Genomic DNA, 8852 nt, shown 5'->3' with positions numbered 1-8852 from the left:
TTTTTTTCAGTTTCCTTGTTTAGAATCAGTGGTGCTAGTTTCAAATACTTTTTTGTCTTAAATCTGTATGCTAGATATTGAATAAGGTGGTTTTATTGTTTTTTTGTCATTTTGAATAATAATTCTGTTCATGTTAAAAACAAAATCAACTCTCTGTATAAATATATCAGGTGACCGTTAAGGCCCATGGGCCTCTTGTTTCATTTCCTCATCCGTGTCACGCACCCCTACACACATACTACATTTTGTACATACAGAATTTATAAGTGGCAGTGAATTCCCTTCTTCACAACCCAAACATTATGCTTTCCTTGATGGGCACGGCATGCTGATCGATAATTTGGAAGTAGTCAGGGTTTCCTGTCGGGGAAGATCGAATATACACTTAAAAGTTTTATGCTTTAACCCAACGAGCGAATTGTTTTACATCAATCTTGTTTCAAATCACGATCTATTACCTTATGTTTCATTGTCTCCTCAATTCCTGTTATCATATCATCCTACTTTCTGCGTCAAGCACGTACGTTTCAAGAAGAGATAGTCGGGTGGTGCAGTGGATAGCACACTTGCCTTTCACCAAGGCGACCGGGGTCTGATTCCCTGATCATGATCGGACGTGAAAAGTTATGGGGTCACCTGCCCGTCCGTAGGTTTTCTCCGGGTACTCCGGTTTCTACCCACATTAACATCCCCAAAGCATTAATATCCGGGTAAATAAGAGTGATTAGTATAAGTTGAAATAACTTGCTTTAATAATTGTTGAAAAATGAATAAAGTTTATATTATAAAACGACGTACGTCATGGATATCGGTTAAACCAATCCCAGGACGGTTCAGGTATAGGTGTCGGCATAACACTTGCGCAATGGTAGTTCATAATTTGGTATGAACCTAATCCTATTCACCAAACCAAAAGAATGAGTGTTGCACAGTTCAAAAGGTTCAAATCCTGCCAATATTGTCAGAAGTAAAATTGGCATTGCTCATCAAAGCAACAACTAGAAACTAATACGTCATTTGAAAGCAACATGCTTCATGAAAGAAAAAATATCGTAAATGTAGCGTGAAAGCAATATTACGTGGCAATGAAACAAATTAACGATCGTTACTGAAGGGAATGGACATCATATGCATTAACACTTAAACGTTGTTGGTTTCCAGAATTCAGATCGACAGTTTTCGTATTAGTTTACAGATCACCGGCAATTTTAAGTCGTTTTGGGCAATACAACATTGTAAAATAATCATGAAAAATACGACGAAAGGAATTTCGATACAGAAATCCAAATAATGTTTTGCTGCCGCATGTGGCCATTTAGTCCCTTTAGAACTCATCAATGATACTTTGAGGTAAAATGAAAATCTATGTCATGTCTAAAGTGTTAGAAACATAGAAACATAGCGCAAGGGGAACAACGCCTTGAAGGAACCTTGTCCCGCCGCACTGCGGTTTTACCCAATATATAGAGTAACCTCCCCTTAATTTCCGTTATTGTAATTGTAGCACAGTTTGGCATAGACTCAATCGATTAGAGCGACAGTATACCAATCTGAAGTCCGCGGTTCGAATCCTGGTTGAGGCCCTTTCATCAGTTACACACAGAACACTGTTGTTGATTGTGTTTTGTTTATTTTATCTTTATTATTACTCATAAGAGTCCCTTAAGGGGTTTTTTCCCCAAAAATATTTATCATAGCTATTGAAATGCCGGAAAAAAGCACTTTGCAGTACTTAGTGACAGTTTTTGGCAGTAGTACGGGGATCCTTAAGACTCTTTTTAATATTAGAAGTGTATTAGAAACCGATAAAGTTCGGATTCGACAGAAAATTTGTTCAAACTGGTACTTCATGTAGACCGTCTAAAATAAGTAACAACAAGTTCTAACTGTAACGGGTGCATACGTCCCTTAAACTGTCCATGTAGTCACAAATGATGTAATGGAAAGCATACAAAGTTGGAGCAAATTCGGAACAAAGAGATGGACTGTTAGCATCACCTTGGCGTACACCCGTAAATGTCTCAATTATTTATGGGCCATGGCGACTGAAAGACAAATAAAACACGCTCTGCACATCCAAATCAATGTTCATGTGAAGTTTCGTAAGTGTCCGACCATTAGTTTCTAAGAAATAAACTCTGGAAACTATTTGGCAGCTAAAACAATGTGCCCCCCTCCCCCCCCTCCCNCGAATTTGTTTTGGAATATATCATATCTGATTAATAGCCTTGTAAGAGCTCAGAAGCAAATAGAAACAATAGAGCATTGCCCGAAGGCAGTCATTTCAAAGGGTTTAACAATACAAAATATCAAGATCCATGAATATTTTAGAATATTGTATCACTAATTAGTCCTAATTCTGTTGAAACGACGGGCTAGACATATAAAATGCTTTTTATCATGTAATACAACACTTAAACATGTGAACAATATGTTTTATAGAACCACGCACTGATTTTAAAACAACTCATTTAAATTCAATTACAGGTCAATCATCAATCTTATGAAACAAAAGAGTTACATAAAAACATATTTTTAAATGTAATACGTCAGGTATGGTAGAGAATAGAAATTATTAGAAAGTTTATGCTAATATGGGACCAATACCACATTCACTACATTGTTTTTACATATATAACTACTGGTTTTGTTTGTTAAATACAACATATCCTGTCTCCTCCATACACACACACAGGCACGTCCTTAAATGACCTTAGCTGTAAAAAGGACGTTAAACAACATTAAACCAAACCAAACTTACTTTTAAACCTCAGATATGAAGAATTTTTATTTTAAGGATCCCTGTACCACTGCCCAAAATGTAGCTATGCATTAAAAATTTCTTTTTCCGGCATGACTACCGGTATTGCTTTGATGAAACGTTTCTGAAAAGAAAATCATACCTTGTGAGGCTTTTATGGGAAAAAACAATGCTGATGAAATTAATAGAATATAATCAACAACAATATTCTAAATTTAAAAAAGAAATCATCCTGTCTAGACCAGGATTCGAACCCTGGGCCCATACTCATGAAACCGTCCTCATGCTCAAGCATTAGTTCTTTGCTCAAATAAACTTTCTTGTAACTCACTCAAATGATATGACACAGTAAAAAAAGCCAGGTTTAAACATTTAACCTGACAGCTGGCTTGAAGTCTCTTCAATAGTCTTCAAAATCACCTAGTTGCTTTTTGAACTAGTTTATAACTGAAACAAGAAATTGGGCTTGAGCACAGAATTTCAGTCTGGGCATGAGAACAGTTTCATGAATACGGGCCCTGGACTTTTGGACCCGTATTCATGAAACCATTTTCATACTCAAGCATGGATTTTGTGCTCAAATAAACTATCTTGCAACTCAACATTAATCATGTAAAATAATATAAAAATCAAATGTAAACACTGCAAACTGTATTCAATGTTTTTACAAATAATTGAAAAAATAAGATTTATTATTAATTTATGCCTGAAACAAGAAATAAGGCTTGAGCACAAAATCCATGCTTGAGCATGAGAACAGTTTCATGAATACATGCCCAGATTGGAAACTATCGCTCTAACGGATTGAGCTGCCGATTCAACAGAATTATCCTGGCCCAACTGTGCTACAGTTATACACAAAACAAAATTAAGGGGAGGTTACTGTGTATACGAAAAAAATAAGGGGCGCACTTTATTATTGCTATATGTTATGTTGTCTTACATGAAATCATTTTTTTAAAGTTTCCTAGTAACAAAATTGAGTCATCACTTACTTAAATACATGTGCAACCTCAGATATGTAGAGTTTTTTCATAAAATGGGAACCTTTACTATTGGTTTAATATAGTATGTTGTATTGCCTGAAAATATTTTTAAAAAGTTTCCTAGTAACAAAGATGAATGACCACTGACTTAAATACATGTTTAACCTCAGATATATAAAGTTTTTACTTTAAGTGATGATTTTTATTATTGATTTAATAAATTATGTTGCCTTACCTGGAACGATTTTGTTTTCAAATCCTTGTAACAAAGACGAATTATCACCCACTTAAATACATGTCTAAAAAGTGATGATCTTTGCTATCGGTATAATATATTATGTTGTCTTACTTGATATCATTTTTAAGGTTTCCTAGTAACTCAGATTAATTATATCCACACCCTGCGTTACCTTGACATTGAGGCATTAGTGCGGTATTTAATGGTCTTTTCTCGTTAAAATACAATGACGTCTTTTCTGCAAAACAAAAAACAAACAAGAGAGAGAAAAAGAAATATAACATAAAAAAGAGCGGAAGAAAAATAACTTATAAAAACACAACTGTAATTAAAGCTGACAACCGGAAACAAAAGAGACAACATAACCAAAGGAATGGCATCAAAAATCCCGTCTTTCACTCTCCTCCTCCTCCTCCACCTCCTCCTCCTCCTACTCCTGGAACTCGCTTATGACTCTCGTCACTTCAACAAATACAACCAGTTTATTTGCTTTTAAAAAGACTACAATATTAAAAGAGTATAGTTTCACAAAGGCACTTTTTACACACTCATATATATTAAGACAAAACATATACATTTTCGGACATTTTTTTTTTCTTGTGTGGTCCTTTAAAAAAAAAAAAGTTGAGAAAGTACAAACGAGATTACGAAAGTTCTTATAAATTGTTGCTACTTACATGCATGGAGAGCTCTGTCATGAAAATAAGAGAATACATCTCAACATTCTTGATTTAATATTTCCGCGTTTCGGAGCGAGCAGTTGTCTTACACGAAGTGCACGTGCGACTCTCGGCCGCGTGTAGAAAGGCGTTATCACCATGTAGTCATTCTCGAGCTTTTCGTCGACTAATGAGGTCATGAATTTTTCTCACAAGACTTTTAGTTTTTAACATTCGCACCATGAGAAAGGAACTATAACATTTCCCCATCTGATTAGAAACAAACAGCAGTGAGTAAGTACAAAAACGAAAGGCTCGGGCATTTGGAATTAATGTCAAAAAGCTGAGATTCTTTCTAGCTGATAATGTGTGAGAGTTCATGATCAGAGATTGAGAAAACTTCGATTCATCCAGGGCACAGACGGTTACAAATAAAGAAAAGGAACTGTGAGGAGCAATCACCACGGCGACTGTTCCAGAGTCTACTTGACTTGACTCAAGATAGAGAAAGGTATGTCATTGTTAGATTACAGAACAATCTCTTTCATTTGGCAGACAGTTCCGAGACCAACTGGAAAACTGTAGGCAAACATGTGGCTAATACAATAGCATACGATGGAAAGAAAGGGGGTAGGGCCGGGGCTATTAAAAAGGGACGGGGGAGAAGAAAAATCAACCGGGGAAGAAACAAGAATAGACATCATCGACGTAAATACGACGCCAACTTCCGGAATAAAACAAACCCCTAAGAGCAGCAACAAGCCTGACACTTGCTTCGGGGGTGGAAGGCTGGACATTGGCGACAGGAGTGTCCGGGAGACCCACGAGCCGTTTCGAATTATCGGGATACAAGTTAAGTAGATCTTTCTTTAATATGCATTAGGTAGATTCGGTCACAAACGAGGATAGTAATATTAGAGGGTCACAAGACCCACTCAAAGGACGATTTTCGTCATGAAAAATATAACGTTACCTGTCAAGATAGTCTGCATTTTTTAATGCGGAATGATCCCAATGTAATTCACGGCAAGCTAGTCTGGTAAATGTTTGTTTGAGTTTTAATTTGGAGACAAAGTCGGGAGAAGACGATATCATAATGAAACAATCACTGTACTAAAAAATTGTTTCAAGACTTCAGAAAAAGGCCAAGATGGCACATTTTCACTTTATGCAAAAGCACAATATTACTGTTCCTTTTACAAATTTTCCCGTTCCTGTAGTTCCGAGACTTGCCTATCAAGGAATTGACACACATTTATACTTTTATAACCTGATGTATAATCACTTGAGATAAGATTGATCTTGTATATTATACTAAAGATATTTTAAGCGCTTTTCCGATGAATCAGAGGTTATAGAAATTATAGAAATTTTTGAAACATTTTCAAAGATTGATGACAATTGATTTCTTGCAATCTTAAGATTTTAATGAATGGGACCGCAGTGTATTCTGGGAGATAGTGTACTGCCAATCACGGTTGGTTGGTTATACAGGGATTAACGTTCTATCAACAGACACAGACATCTTATTATGTGACTCCTTTTGTGTTGTGAGAGTAACGTCATCAATTTTTGAGAAAATGACGCAATTTTCTCACACAAACCAATGACGTAACAATCAATACTTGCTCACAAGAGAAGATAACTCTGCAATACGCAAAGACGGAATATGTGATGGAGCGGTATGTTTATGTTTGGGTTTTTGCGTCCTTGCAAAAGCGCGGTTCTAATGGCGACTTTATAGTACCATCCCGCTGAAATAGCATGCCGAAGTCACCCAGCATAGTGTTCCCCCGGTCACATAATACGGATGAACCAGTTGTTGCCATTACCCTAAGGTGCAAAACGAAATAGAGGGCACAAACACAACTCCCTAATTCTGCAGGGGGTCTCACATTAGTCGCCTCTTATGAATTGCAGTGGGTAACAGCAGGTGTATTAGGTTTTTTATTCTCCGACCTGGCGATCATTAAAACGCTTGTTGCAAACTAAGATGCACGCAGTCATAAAGGGGTGTATTACATTAATAGTGTTACCCCTGCAAAATAAATTTAGTTAAAATAAAAACAGTTTGAATTTCTTTTTTTGTTTTTGTTTTTGTTTTTAGGTTCAAATTGTATTTTATTCCCCTAGCATCTTTGGGAGAGATGCCAGGTTTTGGGTGTTCCGGGATCATCCCTCTTACATAATATAGCCTCATGCAAAAAGCCTCTTTCTCTTCATTCTCTCTTTCTTTTTCATTTCATCTTTTAAATCAGAATCATTCATTCTTTCATAATCAAACTCAAAATCATTCATTCTTTCATACGTATATTTCATTCATTACAATAACGATAATATTTTTCTTTTTATTAAATTGATATATTAAATGACGTCAACCATTCCTTCTTTATATATTCAAATATTGAAAGAATTTTTATATTTATAAATTCATTTACAAGCCAAAAGTTCTGCTTTATAGATTTGGAATTGCCATATTGTCCTCAAATTAAGACAAGATAAAACCAAATGCATGTACTTTGAATGATGATGTTTTTCATGTGTAGTTTGGAATAACTTAAGAAGGAATGTCTGGGGAAATAAAAAAAAAAGTACAAATACTAATGCACCTACCAATTTAGACCTATATGCATAAACACAAAAACATAAACAGTGTACAATTATGCGAAATTTAACTACAAATTATGTATTCATAAATACATCATACACACACTCGAAATGACAAATATATTACTTGAGTCATACATATATACCACACATAATTGTACACACATACACTCGTACACCCATACACATACATCCTTGCATGCCTGACAGCATATAGACATTGCAAACATTCTTTATATTAAGACATTGATATGTGGATACATCCATCCTTTCTATTACAATAAATAATTATATATTTACCATGCCATTTGGGTCTACACATACACATAAAACAATAAACATACTTAGCAACATAACACATGACAAATATAATACATACATATACGCCTGTTATTTACTTAAATACCAAAAAATCTTTCTTCGTGGTTTAATTAATTCTTTACGGGTTGTAAGTGTACCCGGATATACAATTTATATTAAAGCTTTTTTCTCTCAAATATTAAGGGGAGACCACTTTTGGTTAAACTTGTTCATTGTGTTATTCAAAGAAGACATCTTTTTTTTCAATCTGTTGTTGTTGAATAACGCGTCTTTTTCCACCATTGAAAGACGGTTCAATATATTTGAATCGACATGTATAGATGTAATATTTAATAATCAGTATGAGATAGTTTATGATATGTGGACCCTTTTCGCAAAACAATAACACATCCCTGATATCCATCTGATCAATAATGATAATATTGTTATTCAAGTCATTCACCTAAGCTATTAAATCATTCCATATATTATGTATTTTCGCACAGTTAAAAAATAAGTGTTCAATTGATTATGGTTACATGGATCCTCATCCTTAACAGTAATTTGGTAAAGAAAACTGTTTGTTGTTACTATTCTATGAAGAATCTTAAATTGTAGATTTTGAAGTTTTGTGTCAATTGTCACCAGAAAGCTTGTTAAATAAATTTTCTCCCAACCTATATCATCATTTAAATTTGTATTTAACATTCTATTCCATTTTTCCTGCCTTTCAACTGGATAATGTTTGTAGTTAGCAACACTCGCTTTATAAACATATCTAAGACCTTTTGCTTGAAGAAGTCTTCATAAAAAATTAGTGTTTTCTGATTGATTGTTGATCGATGGTTGTGGTCTATTACTGCAAAATATTGTAAAAGTTCATTTTCTCACATTTAGTGTTAATATCATTGAATGACAAAAACTGATAATTATTTTCCAACAAGTCCTGAACTGTCTTCGACCCGTTCCTTTCATATTCAATAAATTGTTTGAAACTAGGAACTGGTATGTAATTCAAAAGATCATCACCAAGAAAACTTGATACTTCATTATTATCATCTTTATATTCTTTCCGTGCACAGTTTGAAATTGAAAAAGAAATACAAGCAGATAAACGCAGAATGCTTTGGCGTTTATACAGGTAAAAGATACTGATTTAGGAACCTGAAAAAAGCAAATTTCAATCAAATAATTTCAACTCCTGTTAATCTTTAGATCGATGCAGACTCAACTTACAACCCTTTATTCATTGGCCAATCACAGGTAGAAGCCTCGCCTATCAATACAAACATAATATAATC

This window comes from Mizuhopecten yessoensis, unplaced genomic scaffold (assembly GCF_002113885.1).
Source record: "Mizuhopecten yessoensis strain PY_sf001 unplaced genomic scaffold, ASM211388v2 scaffold1391, whole genome shotgun sequence".
Lineage (NCBI taxonomy): Eukaryota > Metazoa > Mollusca > Bivalvia > Pectinida > Pectinidae > Mizuhopecten > Mizuhopecten yessoensis.
Note: the sequence above shows the minus strand (reverse complement) of the source record.